Here is a 25474-nt window from a genome sequence, read left to right on the forward strand (position 1 = left end):
ATATGACAAACTGTTTAATCCTGGAATCATTTTCATGAACCTCCTTTGAACCCTCTCCAGTTTCAGCACATCCTTTCTAAGATAAGGGGCCAAGTGAGGCCTCACCAGTGCTTTATAAAGTCTCAACATTACATTCTTGCTTTTATATTCTAGTCTAACTGAAATGAATGCTAACATTGCATTTGCCTTCCTCATCACAGACTCAACTTGCAAATTAACCTTTAGGGAAACCTGTACAAGGACTCCCAAATCCTTTTGCGCCCCCATTTTTTGGAATTTTCTCTCCATTTAGAAAATAGTCCACCCTTTCATTTCTTCTACCAAAATGCATGACCATACACTTCCTGACACTGTATTCCATCTGCCACTTCTTTGTCCATTCTCCTAATCTGTCTAAGTCCTTCCGTAGCCTCTTGACTTCCTCAAAACTACTTGCCCCTCCACTTATCTTTGTATCATTTGCAAACTTTGCAACAAAGCCATCAATTCCATCATCCAAATCATTGACATATAACAAAAAGAATCAGTCCCAACACAGATCCCTGTCGAACATTACTTGTCACCGGCAGCCAACCAGAAGAGACTCCCTTTATTCCCACTCTTTGACTTCTGCCAATCAGCCACTGTTTTATCCATGCTAGAACCTTACCTGTAATATGTGGGGAATGCGTGGGGATCTCCTTGAAACTTACCATATGTTGATAGGACGAGATAGGGTGGATGTGGTGAGGATGTTTCCTGTGGCTGGGGTATCCAGAACTCAAGGGCACAGCCTTAAGATTGAGGGGCGATCTTTTAGGAGGAATTTTTTTAGCCAGAGAGTGGTAAATCTGTGGAATGCTCTGCTTCAGACTGCGGTGGAGGCCAAGTCCATGCATGTATTTAAGGAGGGTGTTGATCATTTCCTGATCGGTCAGGGCATCAAAGGATATGGGGTTGAGTGGGGTCTGGCATCAGCCATGATAGAATGGTGGAGCAGACTTGATGAGCTGAATGGCCTACTTCTGCTCCTATGTCGTATGGTCTTATACCATGGTCTCGTAGCTTGTTAAGCAGCCTCATGTGTGGCACCTTGTCACAAGCCTTTTGAAAATCCAAGTACACAACATCAACCGATTCTCTTTTGTCTGTGCTGCTTGTCATTTCTTCAAAGAATTCCAACAGATTTGTCAGGCAAGATTTTCCCCTTGAGGAAACCATGCTGACCACGGCCTATTTTATCATGTGCCTCCAAATACCCCGAAACTACATCCTTAACAATTGACTCCAACATCTTCCCAACCATTGAGGTCAGACTAACTGGCTCATAAATTATTTTTTTGTCTCTCTCCCTTCTTGGAGTGACATTTTGCAATTTTCCAGTCTTCCAGAACCATTCCAAAATCTAGTGATTCCTGAAAGATCATTACTATGTCTCCACAATCTCTTCAGGCACCTCTTTCTGAACCCTGGGGTGGACACCATCTGGTCCAGGTGACTTGTCTACGTTGAGACCTTTCAGTTTCCCAAGAACCTTCACTCTAGTTATGGTAACTTCGCACACTTCATGACCTCTGACACTTGGAACTTCAACCATACTTCTAGTGTCTTCCTCAGCGAAGACTGATGCAAAATATGTACTCATTTCATCCGCCATTTCCTTGTCCTCCAATACTACCTCTCCAGCATTGTTTTCCAGCTGTCCGATATCCATTCTTGCCTCTCTTTTACACTTTATGTATCTGAAGAAATTTTTGGTATCCTCTAATATTATTGGCTAGCTTACTTTCATATTCCATCTTTACCACCTTAATAACTTTTTAGTTGCCTTCTGTTGGTATTTAAAAGCTTCCCAATCCCCTAACTTCTCACTAATTTTTGCTCTATTATATGCACTCTCTTGGGCTTTTATGTTGGCTTTTTAGTGTAAGGCAAAGTAAGTGGAGGTGCAAATAATAAAAACAAATAATGAAATCAATTTATTTATGAAAAGTACTACCTAATTGAAGTCGGCAACTGCTAGACATTTTATTTGAATAAAATTGTTGCCGGGTTTAAAATTACATTTGTAGAAATTATAGGGTTTATATCATGAGTAAAGTTATAATAATGACAGAAAAACACCAAGGAATTTCCTGGTTTCTGGGCTGACTTTATAAATTTGCTGCACTGGGACAGGACACCTCACAAAGAGAAGGGTGTATGACTCGTTTTATTTTCCATCTATTAAAATCAATGGGGAGGTAAGTGTGTGTCTGATGTGAGTGTCTGGCATGCAAGTACCACTCTAGGAAAATAAATCTTTGCATTCAATTCCTGTTGCAGCAAGAATGCAGCCTAATCAGGGATAATGAATGAGCCAGAATCATTAATGAACAGAAATCTTTTGAAGATGGGTTATTTATAGACAGGATTAGATGGGCCTGCCCCATAGCCCTGTGTTGTTTGTGTTTTGACAGGACACCTGCAGGACACTGCCTTTTATCAGCCATGTTTATTTTAACAAATAAACAAATAGGGAAATAAAATTCCATAGAGGGAGTCTTGTGTCCTAAGATGGGAACCATTGACAAAGTCACTCTGCTAACTTTTGTTTTCACATTTCGTGTCATAGAATTGTTTCTGCAGAATTGTCACCTTTCATTAAATAACGTGCATATGTTCAGAACCTGTTTTTTTTTCTGGCAGGTGAAATTAACACTTTCTTCAAGTTTCTTTTGCTTGAGCATGGACAGGTAGTTAATAGAACTGAGAGAAATATTGAGTTTTGCTTCATTTAGTGAGACCACTTTCAAACAGTATTTCTTAAATGTCCGGATCATTTTTGCAGAACATGCCAAGTAATTTGACCGTTGCTTTTTAAGAAATTGGGAGTAAGTGGACTGGGAGAAATTGAAAAGGAGTCAGGAGAAGGGTCCGTCTGAAACACCGACTGTTCACTCGTTTCAATAAATGCTGCCTGACCTGCTGAGTTCCTCCAGCGTTTTGTGTGTGTTGCTTTAGATTTCCAGTATCTGCAGAATTTTCTTGTGTTGGGGATTTTTCTCTGCCCTAGGTTTTATAATCCAGACAGGGATTTTATATACAGACCTCACTAATCATAATCCAGATGATTTTCTGTCACTTAACAGGAAATAAAGGCAACATTATACTGATGAATGTTTTGATCTAAAAACATTCGGAACCACCCTTGTAGGTTCACTGCTGCTTTTATAATCTCTTCCTCTGACATTACCTGTCAATCCAGTTTCAGAATGTGCTCCTCATACCTGATGAGGAATGATTTTGTTCTGTCTGCTTATTCAGCTATAGCTAAAAGAAGTTGGTTTGTGAACTGTGTGCTACCAGATTCATATAGATCCTTGGATTCATTTCTTCCAGATACTGTTTTGTGACTTCTTAGTCTCTGACTGTCCCTTGAGGTTGAGAACAGCCTCCAGTGCTTTGGATTCTGAATTGGCTGAAGAACCCTATATGGGACATGTACCTTTGCCAGAGGTGGTTTGACAGGGTGCATGCACAGTCTGAGATGTTGTATGCTCTTTTCATTGTTTATTTATAGCCGCCATGAGCTTCTGTCATAGATACTTGGTGCTCAGTGATGTCCATAAATAAATTATGGGCACTTCAGTGTAGTATCATTGCACTGTAGTAAAGTGCCAATAATTTATTTATTTAACCTCCCATTGAAGAACAGAGGCCCTGTTTTCCACATTTTATTTTACACTAGTCTGAAATGCAAGAGATTGTTTAAGGAGAATGACAGTTTGTTGACAGTATTTTCTCAGTCAGCACACTAAAAATGTGTACTAATTATTCATGGTTGGCAGTGAGGAGAAAGCTATAACATTTGTCTAAATGTTGCAGATTTCTAAGAACTTTGTGAAGGGTGTGTGTGTGTGTGCACGTGCGTTTTAAGTTTTATTTTTCTGATGGGTTGAATGTTTTTAATGACGTTCGAAGAAGGTGAAGGTAGTAGTAACAGAAAAAAAAACGAGGAAAAGCAACCCATTCTTAACTTCAAGTGCAGTGTTGTTCCTACAGACACTGTTGTTCAGCAGACTCAGGAAGCCCCAGCTATGTCTACACACTGAGCTTTTTGAAGGGGAACAGGCAATCCTGGAATTAAGCATCACTGCACATTTCTTTTCCCCTTGTTCATAACCCTTCATATTCTTCCAAAAGTCATATTTCCCTCTCCCAGGCTTTGTCTTGCCCTAAAAATAAAAGCATAACCATGTTCTCTAATTGAGATCAACTCAACCCCAATCACAATATACAAACATTTTGAGGAATTGCAATATTGTTTGAGTGTGCTTAGAGTGGTAAAGTTTGTACATTAATTTTACATAATAGTAGAATGGAGTGTTTGAAAACCATTTAACCTAGCATAGAAATAAAAATTTGCAACACACGCACCTTTCACACAGTACTGTACTTAGCAAGTGTTGCTGCTTAGACTATTAAGGTTCAGTTATCATCTCTTTCTGCTGGCATCCCACTCATCCTACCACATTGTCACCCGCATTTGAATGTGGGCAACTTTGTAGGGGATATTTCATAGTAAGGAAAGAAATAAGCTGTCAGAGTATTTGGCAATATTCGGGTCACTGGCACTCATGAACTGGTTGTTTTCATCTTAACACTTAAAGTTCTGTCGAGTCCATTTGCAATGAATGTTTGGAGGTGAGTGTTTGGAGCAGCCAGTGCAAACCCTTGTAGGTGTCTGGATCTAGTAACCAAAGACTAGCTTCTGCAGAAGATCAAAGTCAGACTATTTCTCCATGAACGCTGTCTGACTTGCTGAATACTCCTAACATTCTATTTTTATGAAACACTACTTGTCTCCTCTCCTGAAATATGTCTGTCTTTTGCTGGAGTTCTTCGAATGTGAAAAAAATACTCTAATATAAGAACATAGGAGCAGAATTAGGCTATTCAGTCCATCCAGACTGCTCTGCCATTTGATCATGACTGATTAATTTTACCTCTCAATCCCATTCTCCTGCCTTGTAACCTTTAGTGCCCTTACTAATTAAGCACCTATCAACTTCTGCTTTGAATTGTCCAATGACTTGGCCTTCACAGCTGCTTGTGGAGTGAACTCCCCGGATTCACCACACACTGGCAAAAGAAGTTACTCCTCACCTCTGTTCTAGAGGCATGTCCTTCTATTCTGATCCTGTGCCCTCTGGTCCTGGGCTCTTCCACGATTTGAAATATCCTCTGCATGTCCACTATATCTAGGCCTGTCAATATTCAGTAGTTTCAATGAGATACCCCCCCACCCCGCCCCCCAAACATGCTCATACATTAACCTTTTCATTCCTGGAATTGTTCTCATAATTGGACCCTCTCCAATGCCAACACATCCTTATGTAGATATGGGAACCAAAACTGCTCGGTACTCCAAATGTGGTCTGACAAATGCCTTACAAAGCCTCACCATTACATCCTTGCTTTTACATTCTAGTCCTCACAAAATTAATGCTAACATTGCATTTACCTTCCTTTCTACTGACTCAACCTGCAAGTTAACCATTGGGGAATCGTGCACTAGGATTCCCAATTCCCTTTGCACTCCGATTTCTGAATTCACTCTCTATTTAGAAAATAGTCCACACCCTTATTCCTTCTGCCAAGCACATGACCGTACACTTCCCTGCATTGTATTCCATCTGCCACATCTTTAACTACTCTTCAAATCTATCAAAGTTCTTCTGCAAACTCCTTGCTACCTGCCCCTCTGTCCGTCTGTGTATTGTCCCGAAACCTGGCAGGAAAGTCTTTGGTTCTGTCATCCAGATCATTAGCATACAATGTGAAAAGTGGCAACCCAACACTCGCCCCTGTGAAATGCCGCTAATCACTGACAGTCGAGCAGAAAAGGCCTCCTTTACTGCCACTCTTCACCTTCAGCCAGTGAGCCAATCTTTTATCCATGCTAGTACCTTTCCTGTAATACCATGGACTCTTGTTATCAGCCTCGTGTGCACTTTGTCAAAGGCATTCTGAAAATCCAAGTAAACAACACCCACTGAAGCTTCTTTGTCTATCTTACTTGTTAAAACCTCAAAGAATCAAAGAATTCCAAACAGATTTGTCATGCAAGATTTCCCCTTTAGGAAACCATACTGACTTTCACCTGTTTCTCGTGCACCTCTGAGTATCCCAAAACCTCATCCTTAATAATGGGCTCTAACATCTCGCCAACCATCGAAGTCAGGTCAACTGGGTAGCCTCCAACCTGTTAACATGAACATTGCCTTCACTGACTTCCGTTAATGCCCCCACCTCCCCTTCATACCCTATCCCTTATTTATTTATTTATTTATTTATTTTTTCTCTCTTTTTTTCTCCCTCTGTCCCTCTCACTATAACTCCTTGCCCATCCTCTAGGTTCCCCCCCTCTTTCTTTCTCCCTAGGCCTCTCGTCCCGTGATCCTCTCCCTTCTCCAGCCTCGTATCCCTTTTGCCAATCAATTTTCTAGCTCTTAGCTCTATCCCTCCCCCTCCTGTCTTCTCCTATCATTTCGGATCTCCCCCTCCCCGTTTCAGATCTCTTACTATCTCTTCTTTCAGTTAGTCCTGACGAAGGGTCCCGGCCCTAAACATCGATTATACCTCTCCCTATAGATGCTGCCTGGCCTGCTGTGTTCACCAGCATTTTTTGTGTGTGTTGCTTGAATTTCCAGCATCTGCAGATTTCCTCGTGTTTGGCTGATAATTTCCTGTCTTTTGCCTTCCACCCTTCTTAAAGAGTTAAGTGACATTTGTGACTTTTCGGTCATCTGGAACCACTTCAGCTTTTAGTTTATTCTGAAAGATCACTATTAATGCCTCCACAGTCTTTTCAGCTATCTCTTGGGTATACCACCTGGGATGTAGTCTATCTAGTTCAGGTAACTTATCCACCTTCAGACCTTTCAGGTTCCCAAGCACCTTTTCTTTAATAATAGTGACTACACTCACTTCTGAACCTGCCTGTCTCAGATTTCTGTCCTGCTGCTGGTGTCATAGAAACATAGAAAACCTACAGCACAATACAGGCCCTTCGGCCCACAAAGCTGTGCTGAACATGTCCTTACATGAGAAATTACCTCGGGTTACCCATAGTCCTTAGCCGGCTGGTGGTGTAGTGGCATCAGTGCTGGGCGAGAGGTCCTGAGTTCGAATCCGGCCGGCTTCCTTGCACGCTGTCCATCCGTGCCTGGGTTGAGTGTTGAGCTAACAACTCGACCTTGTAAAAAAAAAGCCTGGAGAGGGATAGGCTCCGCCAGGTTTCAGATGCCCAAGTACGATGAGCATACTTAAAAAAAAAGCTTGTCATGATGGCACCCTTACGACTTCACCAGGAGTTAAGGGCACGTGCGTGCACACACCCCCCTCCCCGACTATTTTACTAAGCTCCATGTACCTGTCCAGGAGTCTCGTAAAAGACCCTATCGTATCTGTCTCCACCACCGTTGTCAGCAGCCTATTCCACGCACTCACCACTCTCTGCGTAAAAAAAAACAACAACTTACCCCTGACATCTCCTCTGTACCTACTTCCAAGCACCTTAAAACTGTACCTTCTCGTGCTAGCTAGTTCAGCCCTGGGGAAAAAGCCTCTGACTAGCCACACGATCATCATTTTCACATTTTTTTCCGAACTAGTTTGACCCATACTCCAAAGAATGGTATCTAGATTAGAACGTGGATAACAGTACTGATTTGATGAGTAAATCCATAAATTGAAACATGTACATTTTGAAGAAATGTTAATTGCCAATAATGAGAGAACGGATTGTAAGGGTGTGATTACTGAGTGATTAATATCCACTGGGAAGAATCAACAAAATTAATTAGGCACCGGGGTTCATATCATGGGGATTTGTTTTTTTGATCTCATATGAATTCTAATTCAAAAACAAGTTAAACAGATCATGAGTAAAACTCTCTTGCTATATTGGGCTAACATTGGATGTTACTTGTGTAACGGTCTGGTAAAGGTCTTGCTGCTAATGTTGTCGGGTATTTCATGTAATGGCCTTTCTGTAGAAGCAGTGTTTGGGTTACTGTGGGAGATAAGGGATGCTTAGGAATGTGAGCCATCCAGTCAAGGGAGTGGAATGGAGAGAAGGTCCTGGAGAAGGCTGGGAGAGCAGTGTTGTGATTGACACCAGTCTTTGCCTTTGTTCGGCGGGAGATGAAGAGCAAAGGTGCTGGAGAGAACCAGTCGTAGGATCCAATCCAGTGGGGAAACGCCATTCGATGGAGCCCAGGTGTGGAGTTCTGCTGAGGATTGGTGAATATGGCTTTTGGAAGATTTGAGCTCCAACCTGTACACATTTGACTGTCTAATTACAATGGGCCCTTTTGTTTTTTTTTCCTTTACTAACTCTTTGGCTAAGTTAACATTCACAAATATACTTTATAATTGTATGCAGTGTGTGATCTGTTACTTTATGCTATTGCAGGGCAGTAATCACACAGCATTCACACAAACCGGGGTTTGGGTGGGCAAGACATTCCAATCTCATGGATTTGGCAGGATTGAAGTCGTATACACTGAGACATACAGAGCCAGAGAAAGTTTCTTGCTGTTAGCGAGGGTCTCGCGAGCCGCATTTCCAGAGAAGCCCAGCAAAAGGGGGTTTCACTTGTAAGACCAAGCACTAAAACTACACACGCAAAATGCTGGAGGCCAGCCACAATCAATGGAAAAGAGTAAGCAGCCGACGTTTCGGGCTGAGACCCTTCATCAGGACTGGAAAGTAAGATGAGAAGGTGGAGGAAGAAGTACAAGGTGGCAGGTGATAGGTGAAACTGGGAGAGAGGGAGGAAGGGGGATCTGATAGAGGGCAGAAGACCATGGAAGAAAGAGAAGTGGGAGGAGCACCAGAGGGAGGTGATGAGCAGGCAAGTGGATAAGATGAGAGGGGTAAACAGGAATGGGGAATGGTGAAAGAGGGTGGAGGGAGGGCAGTTACTGGAAGTTAGAGAAGTCGATGTTTATGCCATCAGGTTGGAGGCTACCCAGATGGAATATAAGGTGTTGCTCACTAAAGCTTACTGAGCTCCTAGGAACAGAAACCAAGTGCAATCTTCAGTGTTGACCTGCTCATCGGTCATAATTTAAAGTCATCAAGATTTAAGATTGCTTATTCTCAGTATATAAATGCAAAGGAGAACAAAATCATTGTTACTCTGGATCCAATGCAGCATAAGTACAAAGTACAAACGTACATGTATATCACAACATACAACCCAGAGATTCGTTTTCTTGTGGGCATTCAGGGTAAGTACAAAGAAACAAAAACTAGCAAAGTAATAATAAGAAATAAATGAGCAATAAATATTGAGAACATGAGATGACAAAACCTTGAAAGTGAGTCCATAGGTTGTGGGAACAGTTCCGTGATGGGAGCGAGTGAAGTTATCCCCGCTGGTTCAAGAACCTGATGATTTGGGGGTAATGACTCTTCTCGAACCTGGTGGAGTGGGTCTTGAGGCTCCTGTCCCTTTTCCATGATGGCTACAGTGAGAAGAGATTGTGTCCTGGCTGGTGGAGGTCCAGTGATGGTTGCTGCTTTCTTGCAACAGTACTCCATGTGGATGTGCTCAGTGATGGGCAGGGCTTTACCCGTGATGGACTAGGCCATATCCACGATTTGTTGCAGGATTTTCCATTCCAGGACATTGGTGTTTCCATCCCAGGCTGTGAGGCAACCAGTCAGTATACTTGCACCACAGATCAATACAAGTTTGTCAGAGTTTTAGATGACAAGCGGAATCTTTGCAAACTTCTAAGAAGGCGGAGGCGCTGCCACGCTTTCTTTGTAATGCCATTTATGTGCCAGGTCCAGGACAGATCCTCTGAAATGATAACACCAAGGAAATTAAAATATAAATATAAAAGCAATGTGCAGGTAACAGTTACATACGTAGTGATTGTATGTAGTTGACATGATGCTAAGTGCCAAGTGGTGGTGGAGGGTTAATGGGTGGAGACGTTGATCTGCCTGATAGTGCGGAAAATTAACTGGTTTGAGTCTAATGGTGCACTTCCAGGGTTTAAGGCGCTCGCCGTTTCCACTGCTGTAAAGAGGGGTGTGAGTGGTGCAGGTTTCCCCAAAGTATATGACCACCTCCTTTGTCATGTTGGCATCGAGGAAAGAGGTTATTTGCCTGGCAACAGGCTTTGTGCTCGTCCACCTCCTCTCTGTAGGTCGTCTCATTGTTCTTGGTGATGAGCCTCCGTGTTGTGTCATCAGCACACTTAACAGGTGATATATATAACATACATCACATTGTCATGTATCAACATACATGATGTGTTGTCATACGAGGGGCAATTGATATGTTCGTGGCCTAAGGTAGGAGTCAATTTTAGAAAACCTAGCGCATTTGTTTTTCAACATAGTCCCCTCCTACATTTACACACTTAGTCCAGCGGTCGTGGAGCATACGGATCTTGGACCTCCAGTAATTGCCCACAGCAGGGGTGATTGATATGTTTGTGCCCTAAGGTAGAAGGAGATGAATTATACAGGCTCTCGTTACATGCAAGTGCAGTTCAACCCTTTGAGTGATTATGCAGAAAGTTTGAAGTTAATAACTCATCAGGGGTGATTGATAAGTTCGTGGCCTAAGGTAGAAGGAGATGAGTTATTAACTTCAAACTTTCTGCATAATTACTCAAAGAGTTGAACTGCACGTGCATGTAACGAGAGCTGTATAACTCATCTCCTTCTACCTTAGGCCTGGAACTTATCAATCACCCCTGCTGTGGGCAATTACTGGAGGTCCAAGATCCGTATGCTCCACGACCGCTGGACTAAGTGTGTAAATGTAGGAGGGGACTATGTTGAAAAATGAATGTGCTAGGTTTTCTAAAATTGACTCCTTGTACCCTAGGCCACGAACATATCAATCACCGCTCGTATATGTTAATTAGGAATAATTCTCAAGTACAACTGAGGCACCAGGTACAGGTGCTGCATCCGAGCTAGGTTACATGAATCAGCCTCCGTTGCCTGGTCCTGTAAGAACGGGTGATAGCAACTAAATTGTTACCACACCTCCCTGATGTGCCTCCTTGTAGTCTCCTCAAAAAGCCGAGGTGCCACTTAACACACAGCAAATGCTGGAGGAACTCAGCAGGTCTAGGGGCTCCTATGAGTGGCTTCATCCGCCTTCCTTTCCAGACCCTCAGCCCAAAACGTCGACTGTTCATTCACTTCCGTAGATGCACTCTGTCCTGCTGAGTTCCTCCAGCATTTTGTGTGTGTTGCTCTGGATTTCCAGAAGAATCTGCATAATCTCTAGTGTTTTTGCTGCTAATTAATAACTAGAATGCTATTTATTCATCTTTTCTCAGAATGTGGGTAACACTGGCAGGGCCCATCCCTAATAGCTCGTGAACAGAGTGGTTTGGTAGACTATTTCAGAGTCAACCATATAGCTTTGTGGCTTCAGGGATCAGATGACATGTATCTGACTATCCATTACTGCATTACATTTGTTGGTATCCTACCATTTATTGTGACTTCCCTCATCTTGTTTGACACCTGCAAGTCATATTTCACTTAGTCCAGTCCACTAAAATCTTCTTGCAGCCTGGAACTTCATTCATTACTATGGCAGTTCAGTACTTTTTTTGTCAAAATTTCTCAAATGTGACCCTAACTTTCATATTCTGTATGTAGCTTGTCTTTGCTTGCTGATTCTGTCCTGGGTATTGCTAGCAGACTGACTGCTATTTGTTCATTTAGTTAACATTGCAGAACTTGGTTTTGATTCGAAGTTCGAAGAAGCCTGGAGGGTTTCGATCTGAAATGTCAAGGATTCCTTACTTCCTGCAGATGCTAATTGACCCACCGAGTTCTAGCAGACTGTTGCTCTAGATTGCAGCCTTTTGATGTGTGCTCTGAGACTGAAGTGTCCTAATTACCACGCTTTCAGTGGGGGAAGAAAAGTGGATTTGAAAGCAAGTTTGGTTACTTTAAAATTAATCCATTTATCAGTTTATCTGATTTGAAATGAGCGCTGCTGGGTGGGGCATCTTGAAAGATACCTGAAGGTCAAAACTTTTCTAAATGAGTGACATGCTTAATGTTTAATTTTGTATGGGAAGTGTGAGATTCATACTCATATTCAGAGCTAAAGGTCACTGTAAAAAAAATATCATTTTTTAGGACCTTGTCATCAGCAGGCCAGTATTTATTGTTCTTTCTTGATTGTTTTCAACTGAGTGGCTTGCTGGCCCTTTTCGGAGGACACCTAGGAGTCCTTTTGGTTTGTTTGAAGTTGTTTTTGAACCATATTGGCTAAGAATGATGAATTGTCCTCCGTCAACGGACATGAGCACCCTCAAGGAATTCCCCTCCGAACAGTTTCATGAATATTTGTGACAGTAATGACTTGCTTTATCCCATTATTATTAACTGAATTTAGTTTCCACACCTACATGGTGGGATTTAATCTTGGGTCTCTAGGTTGTTAGTTTAGATCTCTAATTTACACTGGTAACTTCACCATTGTGTGATTGCAATGCTCTGTTTCTCATTTGACATAATATAAACTGCAAACAATACTGATTCAACATTTGGAAGCACTACTGTTTGAATTAAATGTCATTTAACTTTTGAATAATGGGTGTATGCAGTTGCATAACAAATTTGACATGTTGAAACTTAATTTGTATTCACTGGGTTTCAGTGTGAATGTCAGTATTTAAAGTATTTGATTTTCCAGACCAAATAAAGGAAGCATACCATGTCCTTGTTATTCTTCCTTCTCTAAGGAAGTACCTCTGTCTGTGTTATTTGACGGCAGAGGGAGGGTTGACAGAAAAAACAATGCAGAGATAATAAACTCATTTGTACAACCACTGCTTTGGCTTGCTGGTGTGTTCTCAACTGCAAATGTGAGGAAAACCAGCAGTAATGCTGCAGTTTTCCTATAGTATTTCCCATTTATCCTAACACCCCTCCAAACTGTGTGTTACTTGACTGCCTAGCCATTGCTCCTCCCCGGTTAACAGTATGGGAATAGTATTAGAAGGCATTGTTGATTGCTGTGGTTTTTAAACACTTGATTCGCTTCAGTGGCACTGCATATTCAGCTGTGGAGCAGGTACAACAAATGCATGAAGGAGCTGCTAATTCCAATTGTGTACATGCAGTTAGAACACACCCAAGCAATTACAATGTGCAGGGTGGAGGCTCCTGTGCATTTGAAATGGAAAAATAAACGTTGGTTGCCACGTGATACCGAGACTTATTCTCGGATGCGCGGGGACAGGTCATCAGTGATGTAACCTGGGGTCATCAGGTTTTTCAGATCTTTCGGCATTGGACACTCTTGCCCAGCTGACCCAGCCAGAGTTGGTCAGGTCCTGCATTAGTCCACAGGTCGCGCCTTTTGATCAAAGACATTTATTGAGATACAGTGTGGAATGGGCTCTCCCAGCCTTTCGAGCTGCACCACCCACCAGTCTCCCAACTGAATCCTAGCCTAGTCGTGGGACAGTTTACAATGACCAATTAACCTGCCAGCTGGTACGTCTTTGAACCATGGGAGGAATCCGGTGCGCCAGAGGAAATCCGTGCAGTCACGGGGAGAACGTACAAGCTCCTACAGGCAGCAGCGGGAGTTGAACCTGGGTCGCTGGTGCTGTACAATGTTGTGCTAACCACCTCGCTACTGCGCCACCCTCGTCTGGAGGCACAGTCAGCAGCCTCTGTGGTGGTCCTGATTGCTCTTTGCTTTGCAGCCCCTCTAATGACAAGGGGAGAGTGTAGGTTCGACAATTGATTTAACTTAAAACTAGCTGGAATGTTCTTCAAGTTGCTGAGAAAAGATTCCACAGGAATTAACGGATCTCCACCGTTATTTGTCATTTGTGAACTTGAGTAGTATAGGGAGGCTGCTCAGCTACAGTAGGCATCACTGTCTCTAATTCAGTTCAAGTTGAATTGTCATTTAACCATATATGAATATAGGCAAACGAGACAGCATTACAACAGGGTCAGGATGCAAAGGCACATTACCAACAGTTGCACACACAGGATCACAATCATGCAAAAAGAGTCCTGAGGCCCACCTCCTCCCCGCGATGTCTCGGCTTGATGCGTACAAGTCAGCAAACCCACATACCACGTCAGTAAAAATACAACTGCACAGAATATGCAGATGCATGCAGTCCAGAACCTTTCTAATGAAATGATCTGTGTAAGACAAGTTTTTCACTGTACTTTGTTAATGACAAATGAACATCCACACTTCCGACCTTGGACCTCAGCACCGGGCATGACCCTCGTCTTGTTACTAACATCAAGGAGCAGCTCCAGGAGCTTGAAGACCAGCACTCGATTTAGCAACAGCTTCTTCCCTCTGCCAACAGATTGCGACACAGTCCGCAAACCTATCAACTCTACCTTGTTATTCCTTTTTGTTTGCACGATTTATTTTTGTAATTAAAAAAAAATCACATCTTTGCACTGTGTTGCTGCTGTAAAAAAAATTCGTGTCACATGTGAATAATAAATTTGATTCTGAGTTAGGTGACAATGGTTGGATGTAGAGGGCTAAATGGCCTCTTTTCATGCTGTACCTGTTGGAAATCCACAGAGGATAAGCTGGTCAGAAAAATAAATGTAATATAGAAATACAAACATTTCACAAGAAATTGGGCAGCTTGTGATAATTAGATAGTGATTACCGGGATGCTTCTGGTAAGATGAAAACGCGTGCGAACTGCGTGGTCTTATGGGAGCCAACCAGAAATGTCTTTCTTTGTAAAATTTGCCTTTTTACAATCCATTGGCAATTCTACTCCAAGAACATTGGGTATTGCAGGGCTGCGTCATCAGTGAGCTGCTCGTCGATCGAACTAGCTGTGCTGATGTCGGCAGCAGAGCCGGTCCGTGGTGTCGAAGGGGGCAGCTGGGATGTTGGAGAAGGAGCCGGCCGAGATGCCAAAATGGAGCCGGTCAGGATATTGGGAAAGGGGACCATTGGGATATCAGAGGAGCCCGCTGGAATATTGGGAAGGGGGACTGTTGCGATGTCAGGGGAGCCAGTTTGGGTTCGGAGGGGCTGACCTGGCTATAGACCATGTTGCTGCCTGCTACTTGGAAGCATGGAAGTTGGTGCAGTATAGTTGTGGGAGATTGTCTCGGACATTTCACCTACCATCACAACTCTGTTGGACAGTGATAATGTAAGTTGCCGCAGGCCTGTTACCCTTGTCTGGTGGAGGGACAGACGACATGGGAGCAAACTGTTGTTTATGGTAAGTACTTTGCTTAGCTCAGAGTACAAACCATATGTGCAGTAATTGGGAAGGGAAGGAGAAGAGAAAGAGAAACAGTGAAGTGAGAATAAAGTGACTGGACACTCTTACAGTCAGGGCTGGCTTATGTCCTTTTGAAACTCACTCAGGTTGTTTCATTTTTAACATGGTTTTTTGAAAGCCTCCAAACATGTCACGTGGTTTTTGCCTTACCCATTTAATAGTGTTAATTAGTTTGTGTGCAGAAAACTCTTACCTGCTGCCCAGATTAATTAATTTCTAGGAGTTAAACTGTAGTCGATTATTTGTGGCTTTGGAATGTTTTGTCAGTGGAACATCCTTCTAACTTTCCTTTATCAAGGTTAACAAGCTGAAACCAAACAAGGATAAGCTATTTTGTTGTTAATGACTCAGCTAATGCTTGCACAACTGGCAAGTTATTTCACGAATGAAGTTTATTTACTCCATGTGCCTTTGCAGGAGAAGTCAGCATGAGATGTTCCTGCAGGGGTTATGTGAAAGTTGTACGAACATAAATAGAAGCAGCAGGAGGCCATTTGGCCCCTTGTACTTAGTCTGTCATTCAATAAGATCCTGCTGACCTTTCATCTCATTTTAATCTTTCAGCACTGGAATTTCACTCCTGCTGTGAAAGTTATTCTTAGTTGTGGAGCATGGGAATAATTCCTGCAATCTACTGAGCCCCTGCCCGTCATCAGATATCCATTTACACTGATCCCATTTTAATTTTCTCCATGTTTTCTTCAATTCTCCCCAAATGCACTCTCCACTACAGGCAAGCTACTCACCTACGTGTTTTTGTGAGGTGGGAGGAAACCCAGGCACCTGGAGGAAATGGACGTTTCACAGGAAGAAAGTGCAACCCCCCACACAAAGCACCGGACATCAGAATGAAACCTGGGTCGTTGGAGCCGAGTGATCGTAGCTCCATTAACTGTGCAATAATCAAATGGTATTCTGAAAAAATGATCAGTAACGGATAATGAATCTCTATCGCACTATTTCAGCAACGTTTGCAGAATCGTAAGCACTGCGCCTTGTAGTTGGGAAAAGCAGTTTGAAGTTGAGAACTGAAAGAATGTAGAGAAACAGCTGTGCGTAGGATCAGAACATCCACAGAGGGACAGTTACTTCAAAGGAAACAAGATGTTCAGACTTTAGACAAATCCCAATGAAGTAGTGCTTCCTTATCTGTAGTCTTCATGGCTTTTTTTTTAGATTATCAGAGGGAAAACAGTCGTACCTTCTTGGATCATCATGGATGCAAGGAGGGTGGGGCAGCATGTTTGGATTGCAAAGCTCTCACTGAGATAAACAGAGGCTGGAAACAAGTACAGTTTAAAATAAAACTACACTTATGCAAATCCCTGCAGCACCTAGCTTCAGAGGCCAAAGTCAGAACATCTTTCAAGAGGGTGAACCCTCGCAATGCATCAGGCCCTGATGGTGCACCTGGTAGGGCATTGAAAACCTGTGCCAATTAACTGGCGGGGAGTGTTCAAGGACATCTTCAATTTCTCACCGCTACAGTTGGAGATCCTCACCTGCTTCATCATACTGGTAACAATCATACCAGTGCCAAAGAAGAGCAGGGTGAGCTGTCTCAATGACTACTGCCCAGTGGCACTCACATCCACTATGGTGAAGTGCTTTGAGAGGTTGGTCATGGCTAGAATCAACTCCTGGCCACTGAGGACCTGGACTTGCTGCAGTTTACCTATCACCACAATAGGTCTACACTGCAACTACTACGGCCTGTTATGCTGCTGGCATTTAAGGCAGCAGTGAGGGTCCCCCATCTCTGGCAGTGCTCAGGGCTTGCTTCATCGTGTCAGTAGCTCAGTTTTCACTGCTTCAGTCATGCCAGTCCGAGGTATCACTGCATTCATACGGATTCTTCGTTGAAGGTCATTACTTACAGATAGAATAATGTTACGATTACATAACTCAGCCATCGTTTCTGCTCCATCCCTGAGAATATGTGGGACAAGGTTAAAGCTTCTGAATTTGCCCCACCTTACAGTTAATAAATGTGATTGCATTGGTTGACTCATAGCAACTGCTGTCTAGGTTTCTTCACTCATGAAACTTGCATTGAAATTCCTGTCTTTTGTCTTGACATTCTAACTGGTTACTCTAGTGAAGAGTTACATTGTACACGTTAGATAAATCTTAGCCATTTCCCCCACTGAGATAGCTGGCAACCAGTTTGTCCAGATGAAGGGTCTTGGTCCAAAACGTTGACTCTTTATTCCTTTCCATAGACACTGCCTGATCTGCTCTGTTCCTTCAGCATTTCGTTGTGTTGCTCTGGATTTCCAGCATCTGCAGAGCCTCTTGTGTTTGGACGTCAGAGTCCTGATTTACTAGCCTGAGGCCACTCCTGATAACTGAGCTTGGATGACGAGGACACGTCAGGACTTCCTCCTGTGGTGAAATTTCCTACCAACAATAGTTCCTTGTGTTTAATCATGGTCACTTGTGCAAGATACTGATTTTAGGATCCAAGGAATCAATACCTTTTGAAGAGGAGGAGAGAAAGCAAAGATTGAAAACTCAGTCACAAAAGGAAATACAGTTTTCAAACCAAGTTTCGCCCTGTCGTCATCTCTAAAAAGAAATACTGGCATTGATTTCGGGAACTTAATCATTTATTGTTTGAATATGGAATGAATTTGTTTCACAGAAGAATCATGTGAATCCAGTGTCTTTTAAAAGTGTTCATAAATCATTGTGCTTCAAAGATTCTCATGGAAACTGTTTCTAAACTCTGAATATATTGCAAGGTAATAATTGGGCAACAGTAGGATGGTGTACACTATTTCTTCACTGAAGGTAAAACTCTTACCACTACATGTCAGTGAAGAACACGGGACATGCTCATAGTGAATTGGAACAGGAAAGAAAGGTGAAACGGCTGTAGGGAAGTGCCATATCACAGTAGCTCAAAATATTGTGTATCTTACAGTTTACATTCAAGGCAAGGAATCACCTATTAAAAATGAATCCTGTTACTTCAGTTCTAAAATATTGTGATGCTCTGGTGGGGGTGGCGGGGGGGAGTGTTGTGATCGACAGTCCATCCCTGCATTTCTAATGACCAGTACTGTTTATTGGTCCTGTGCTAAAATGCTTCTGTGGGATTATGATGTTCCAGTTCATTTATTGTTATATAGTTGGGTTATATAGTTATTCGCTTGTGTATTTGTGGGTCACCCTGACTGTAACCAGGGTGTGTGATGGTCACCTTCCCCGTCTGTGTGAGACTGGTTGGGTTCACTCTCCAGGTCATGGTGCCCGGTCTGTTTTGTGTTTATCACAATGAAACGGTTGTTGAGTTAAAGAGCTTCCTCATCTGTCATTATGGACCAAATGCTTGCCACAATATTGTTGTAGTTCCAAGTTAAATGCTACCAGAAACTGGGATGTGTAACAGTATACTATACCTTGTATTATCAGTCGTGGCTTTACATTTTTCCCAGGACAAAGTCAGTAGAAGCATCCTCTATGGGTTCCATGAGTGGAGAACATGCCATAAAACTGAAAAGGAATTAATTTTCTTCTAATGCTGGTGAAAGCCAGAGGTCATGTTGTATTAGAGTTCCATTAAATCCTGACAGGGGCATGTACAACAGATTGGCTCACTATTGAAATACCCTCAGGTTCCTGCAAGGACGATGAGATGGCAAGATTGAGGACAGTGGTCAAGTTCACTACTACGGGTAATGCATTTGGTGGAGGATTTTCCCTGGAGCTCTTGTATAATCGCGTGCCCAATTTTACTTGCTGAATCTAAACTAATTCTTCAGATTGCTGCTCTGACTGCTGAACAGCTTGCAGACTGTCAGCAGTATCCATTCTCCTCTGGTAAACACACTAGTAAGATTTAATGGGGAAGAAATTAGTCTTTGAGCACCCAGCACTAAACGCACACAAAGTGGTGTGTGTGTCCAAGGGTGCCTGAGAAGTACCAACATGGGTCGATGGGGTGTTTAAGAAGGCCTATGCTATGGTGCACTGGTCTTCATTACTGGCATGCTGAGTTTAGTCAAGTTGTAGAATGTAAGAGTAGGGAGGTCATGGTACAAGTTTGGTTAGACTGCAGTAATGTATGTTTGTTTGCCAGACTATAAGAAGGATGATTGCACTGAAGGGGGTGCAGAGGAAATAGTGTCTGGATGGAGCATCTCGGTTATGAAGAGAGACTGGACAGGCTGCTTTGTTTTGAAGCAGGGGAGGCTGGGGGAATACCTGATTGAGATGTATGAAGTTAGTAGGGGCATAGATAGATGGGATAGCTAATAAATATTTCTCCATAGGAGAGGAAAGGGATAGGAGGTTTAGAGGAGACCCGGCTAGCTTTTCTCCCCCACTTGAACGATTGCAATCTGGAACGCGCTGCCTGAGAAAATGTTGGAGGCCGAGACGTTCACAATACGTATGAAGTATCTAGGCAGGCTGTTGGAATGTCGTGACACACAGTAGAAGTGTATGGACTGAAAATGGATGAATATAGGAGCTGGCTGATCTACAGGGACTTTGTGGACCTCATAGCCTATTTCCACTCTGACCCTAAAATGCACTAACTTTTAAACGAGATTTTCACAGCTGGAACGGTAGCTGGAAGATCCTTAGCTGGCTTGATTCCCTTAGTGTGGGGTGACTGGTGAGGAAAGGGGTGAAGGGGAAGTGACAGTAAATAAAATGGACTCTAGGCTTGGAATTAATATAGAAGCTCCCAGTCAAATTCAGGGATTTTCAGAGTGAGCCTGATTGTTATTACTACACAGCATTGTTCTGTGAAAGCTTCAACCATTGAGAAATGGGGAAACTTAGTGAAGACACGTCAGAGGAAATCCCATTCAGAAAGAATTAAAAACAGCAATAGGATGAAGTGTTTTATCTGTATAGTATCCACGTAGTGAGCAGGGCTGATAGAAACATCTTCAGATTTTAGGTTGATTTCAATAAATTGTCTTTAATATCTTTTACAAATATATATTTTGTTCTATATTTAAAGTGTTCCTGTTTTAAAATATCATCGCTCTTTATTTCATTTAGTTGTATTGTCTGCTGTGTTTCCGGATTACCACTAAAACTGTCAGAATTTGGCTGTTTAAGGATCTGGGTCAGAAAGAAATATTAATCTTGTACAGTAGTTGAAACCAGATGGGAGAGACTCCACTGATTTTGTTGGAACATAGAATACAGAAGAGTACAGCACAGAAATGGGCCGTTCGGCCCACAATGTTGTGCCGACCCAGCTAAAAAGCAAATCTAAAACACCCAAACACTAATCCCTCCTACCTACACAATGTCCATATCCCTCCATCTTCCTCACATCCATGGGCCTATTCAAATGTCTCTTAAAAGCTTCTAATGTATTTTCCTCTACCACCATACCAGGCTCTTAAGTTGTTTGAGAATAAAAGAGTTTATCTTTCTTCTTTTTCAGCATTATTGTCTGGGCAGGAGGAACCTTCCACAAGTGTCCAGATGACGATGTTACCCCGTGTTGAAGATTGTCTGTCTAAGGGAGCTGTGGTGGCTCTCCTACTAGGTTAAGCTATGAGGAAGGGCAATGGGGATAGTTGTGAACTGCTCATGGGGTGGAGCAGGAGTATTCCTCTGACAATAGTGACCACTAGGGCTTTACACAGGGTCCTGAACAGCATCGGTCATCTTCACTGTGTGCCACCCTTTCAGCCTGAAAATGAAAGTTAGGGTTTTGCCCACCTTTGCATAGTCTGTGCCCCTGTACTCTCAACCTAAATCAGTCCCACCAGTTTTATTCCCTTTCCGAGACTTACTAAGTACCAGTATCCCTTTGATTCTGTTGTCCAGTATTGTGCTGCAGCAACAAGTCGGCCTGTATGCAAGCCTTTGCACCACTGCAGGCCCTAGTCACTCAACTTGGCTCTGCTGTCCAGCGTCATATCTGAATTAATAGTGAGCTTAACTCAACATTTGATGTTTATGTGCAGTTCAATGCAATCTTTATTGCAAGTGAACAATGTTATTTATTAATTTGTGGAAACTAGACATGACAGCATGAACTGACTCCCTACTAATTGTTTCTGAAAATGGAGGGCAGTATTAATGCTGCCTCTGCAGTGGAATCAGGTGCTCTTTTCTAGGTCTGCTCTGGTCAGCTGGCAACCTTACTTGGTTTCTTCCCAATTCCCAATAGTTTTTCCTCCTTCCCCTGTCACAGCTGGAGGCTGGAGTGCAACTGAGACAGCAGGCTCAACGGTGATCCTTACCACAGCATGAGGTACAGTAGCTGTTAGGCATTTTTCTGCAGTAATGAAATTATGGATAACAGAAATTAATTGAAATGAGAACCGCGAGAGATTCTGTAGATGCTGGAAATCTAGAATAACATGCACAAAATGCTAGAGGAACACAGCAGGTTAAACAGCATCTACGGAGAGGAATAAACAGTTGACGCTTTGGCTGGAGTCCCTCATTAAGACTTAATGAATTAATTGAAAATAGAACCGGTCTTTGGCAAATGAGACCTGTTCACAATTTAACCAACTAATACTTCAAAGCTATTGAAACCAATCAACAGCAGCACACAAAAACGTTGGAGGAACTCAGTGGGTCAGACTGCTCCTATGGAAAGGAATAACCGGTCGACGTTTTGGACTGGAATGGAAGAAGAGGGAATTACCAGAAGCTAGAGAAATCGATATTCATGCCATCAGGTTGGAGGCTATGCAGACAGAATATGGGGGGGAGTTACTCCTTCACCCTGAGAGTGGCTGCAGAGGAAGCCGTGGACTGACACGTCAGAATGGGAATGAGGGTTGGAATTAAAATAGTTGGCTGCTGAGGAAATCCTGTTTGATGCAGACGGAGCGAATGTACTCAACGAATCAGTCTCCCAGTCTACGTCGGGTCTCACTGATGTAGAGGAGGCAACCCCAATAGTCTTGTAGGTGAAGTGTTGCCTCACTTGGAAAGACTGTTTTGGGTTTTTAATGGTGGAGGGGGGTGAATGGGCAAGAGTAGCACTTTGGCCACCTGCAGAGATGTGCCAGGAGGGAAATTAATGGGGAGGAACAATGGACAAGGGAATCGTGGAGAGAGTGATCCTTGTGGAAAGTGAGGAGGAGGAGAGGTGAGGATGTGTTTGGTTGTAGGTTGAAGATGGTGAAAGTTGCCGAGAATGAAGTATTGGGTGTGGAGACTCATGGGTGGTAGATAAGGGCAAGAGGGGCAAGAGGAACTCTATCCCTGTTAAGGGGGCAGGAAGATGGGGACGAGAGCAGATGTCCGAAAATGGAGGAGATGCGGGTGAGGGCAGCATTAATGGTGGAGGAAGGGAAACCACGTTCTTTGGAAAAGGAGGACATTTCAGATGTTCTAAAATGTAAATCTCACCCTGAGAACAGATGCGGCAGAGATGGAGGAACTGAATGAAGGGGATGGCATTTTTACAGGTAATGGTGAAAAGAGGCATAATCAAGATAGCTGTGAGAGTAAATAAGTTCTGTATTTACAGTCCATAGTCAGTTTGGATTAGCAACAACATCTCCTTGATCTCCATCAACACAGTTGGATCTCAAGTGTTAAGTATCACTTGATACTTATTAAATATAAGTCCTATTGAAGGGTTTCGGCCTGAAATGTCAACTGTACTCTTTTCCATAGATGCTGCTTGGCCTGCTGAGTTCCTCCAGCATTTTGTGTGTGTTGCTTGGATTTTCAGCATCTACAGATTTTCTCTTGTTTATACTTGTGACTGTGTGACTAAGCACAGCTCCAATGCCAAATTCAAGTTTGCTGATGACACCACCTTTCATTTGTAGGCCAAATCAAAGGTGGTGATGAATCAGCATGCAGGAGGGAGACTGAAAATCTGAGTGGTGCAATAACAACAACGTCTTACTCAATGTCAGCAAGACCAAAGAGCTGATTATTGACTTCAGGAGGAGAAAACCAGTGGTTCATGAGTCCTTGGCGGAGGATCAGAGGTGGAGAGGATCAGCAGCTTTAAATTCTTTGGCGTTATTATTTCAGACGACCTGTCCTGGGTGCAGCATGTAAATGCAATTACGAAGAAGGCATGGCGGCAATTCTACTTCCTTTGGAGTTTATGAAGATTTGGCATGACGTCTAAAACTTTGATTAACTTCCACAGATGTGTGGTGGAGAGTATATTGATCGGCTGCATCAGTCTGCATAGAAACACTTGAAAGGAAAACACCGAGGAAAAGAAGTGGATACGGCCCAGTCCATCATGGGTAAAGCCTTCCCAACTATTGAACGCGTCTACCAGAAACAATGTCGCAGGCAGGCAGCATCCATCATCAGGGACCCCCGTCATCCAGGACATGTTGCCATCAGGAAGAAGGTCCAGGAGCCTTGGGGCGCAGACCACTAAGTTCAGGAACGGTTATTATCCTGCAGCCCTCAGGTTATTGAACCAAAAGAGACTACTAGACAGGCATATGGAGGGATTTAAGGTGCGGGCTTGTATGGGAGGCAGGGTTTGAGGGTCGGCACAACATTGTGGGCTGAAGGGCCTGTACTGTGCTGTACTATTCTATGTTTTATGTTCAAAAGAGATAACTTCACTTGCCCCTGTGTTCCCACAACCAATGGATTCCCTTCATCTCACGTTCGCCAATGTTTTGCTTATTTATTTATTATTATTATTTCTTATTTTTTGTATATGAACAGTTTGTTGTCTTTTACACACTGGTTGATCATCCAAGTTGGTCGGTCTTTCATTGATTGTATTATGGTCATTAATCTATTCTGGATTGATAGAACATGCCCGCAGAAAAATGAATCGTGGGGTTGATTATCGTGATGCATATGTACTCTGATAATTAGGACTTTGAACTTAGTTTGTAAAAGATGTCAGTGGATGCTCTGTCTCCAGAGATGGAGACAGGGAGATTGGAAAAAGGGAGCGAAGTGTCAGAGTGTGTAAACAAAGTTACAGCAGGGAGTCTGCATTGCTCTGCGAGTTCTCTTCATTTTCTAGTGGTCGACTGAGTTCCATTGCCATATCACACTTGATCCCGTGGAAGATGAAGGCAGGGACAAAAGAACCAAGAAAGGGGAATGGTATTTTTACAGGTGATAGGTGGTAAGAAGTATAGTCAAGATAGCTGCGAGAGACAGTAGGTTTATAAAATCATTGGACGTTCTGATTCTGTACCATTGAAACTATGAAGGGGAAGACGGTCAATGAATGTTCATGTTGATTGGTTGCCTTTGAAAACTTCAGGATGAGATCAGGGAAGGCAGTAAGTGGCCACGTCCTGTACTAACACGTTGTTAATAGCATACCTCTGCCACTTAATGCACAATTCAGCATAAGTCTGTTTTGTCACTTGATATTTTGGCTCGTTGCATATTCCAGGAACTGTTTCTCAACACTGTAACTAAAGAAGTGAAACAACAACTTTCCCGACGTATACCGGTGATATTAAACCTGATTCTGATCCTGTGTGTTCTGGTCTTTGTGCTCAGAAACTTTTGAATTGGCCACAAGTATTTGAATATTCGAACAGGATTCTGCTAGTTAAGATGTGCTGACATTGTAAATATCCAGTTCTGCAAAATTACTTGTCTGCATTCAAAAGATTGGGTGAACCAAATTGGTAAAGGTGCTGAGGAAGAGGATTTCTTGGAATGTATGCAGGATGGTTTTTTGAACCAACATGTCGAGGAACCAACCAGAGAGCAGGCTATTCTGGACTGGGTTTTGAGCAATGAGGAAGGGTTAATTAGCAATCTTGTCGTGAGAGGCCCCTTGGGTAAGAGTGACCATAATATGGTGGAATTCTTCATTAAGATGGGGAGTGACATAGTTAATTCAGAAACTAAGGTTCTGAACTTAAAGAGGGGTAACTTTGAAGGTATGAGATGTGAATTGGCTAAGATAGACTGGCAAATGACACTTAAAGGATTGACGGTGGATATGCAATGGCAAGCATTTAAAGGTTGCATGGATGAACTACAACAATTGTTCATCCCAGTTTGGCAAAAGAATAAATCAAGGAAGGTAGTGCACCCGTGGCTGACGAGAGAAATTAGGGATAGTATCAATTCCAAAGAAGAAGCATACAAATTAGCCAGAGAAAGTGGCTCACCTGAGGACTGGGAGAAATTCAGAGTTCAGCAGAGGAGGACAAAGGGCTTAATTAGGAAGGGAAAAAAGATTATGAGA

The 25474-nt window shown here is 42.8% G+C and overlaps 1 protein-coding gene across 6 annotated transcripts in view; it reads left to right on the top strand.

The window, feature by feature from the left end:
- fhip1aa (FHF complex subunit HOOK interacting protein 1Aa) overlaps positions 1–25474 on the top strand; it is a 140920-nt gene that overhangs the window by 27047 nt on the left and 88399 nt on the right. Inside the window, exon 1 of one of the 6 annotated variants that reach the window (XM_063046472.1) lies at positions 23120–23534. The exons of the other annotated variants lie outside the window; for them this stretch is intronic. The gene's annotated coding sequence lies outside the window, so the exon portion shown is untranslated. Of the gene's footprint in view, positions 1–23119; positions 23535–25474 lie in introns of those variants that run through there. 6 annotated transcript variants of the gene reach the window in all.

Source organism: Mobula hypostoma, chromosome 4, assembly GCF_963921235.1.
Source record: "Mobula hypostoma chromosome 4, sMobHyp1.1, whole genome shotgun sequence".
NCBI lineage: Eukaryota > Metazoa > Chordata > Chondrichthyes > Myliobatiformes > Myliobatidae > Mobula > Mobula hypostoma.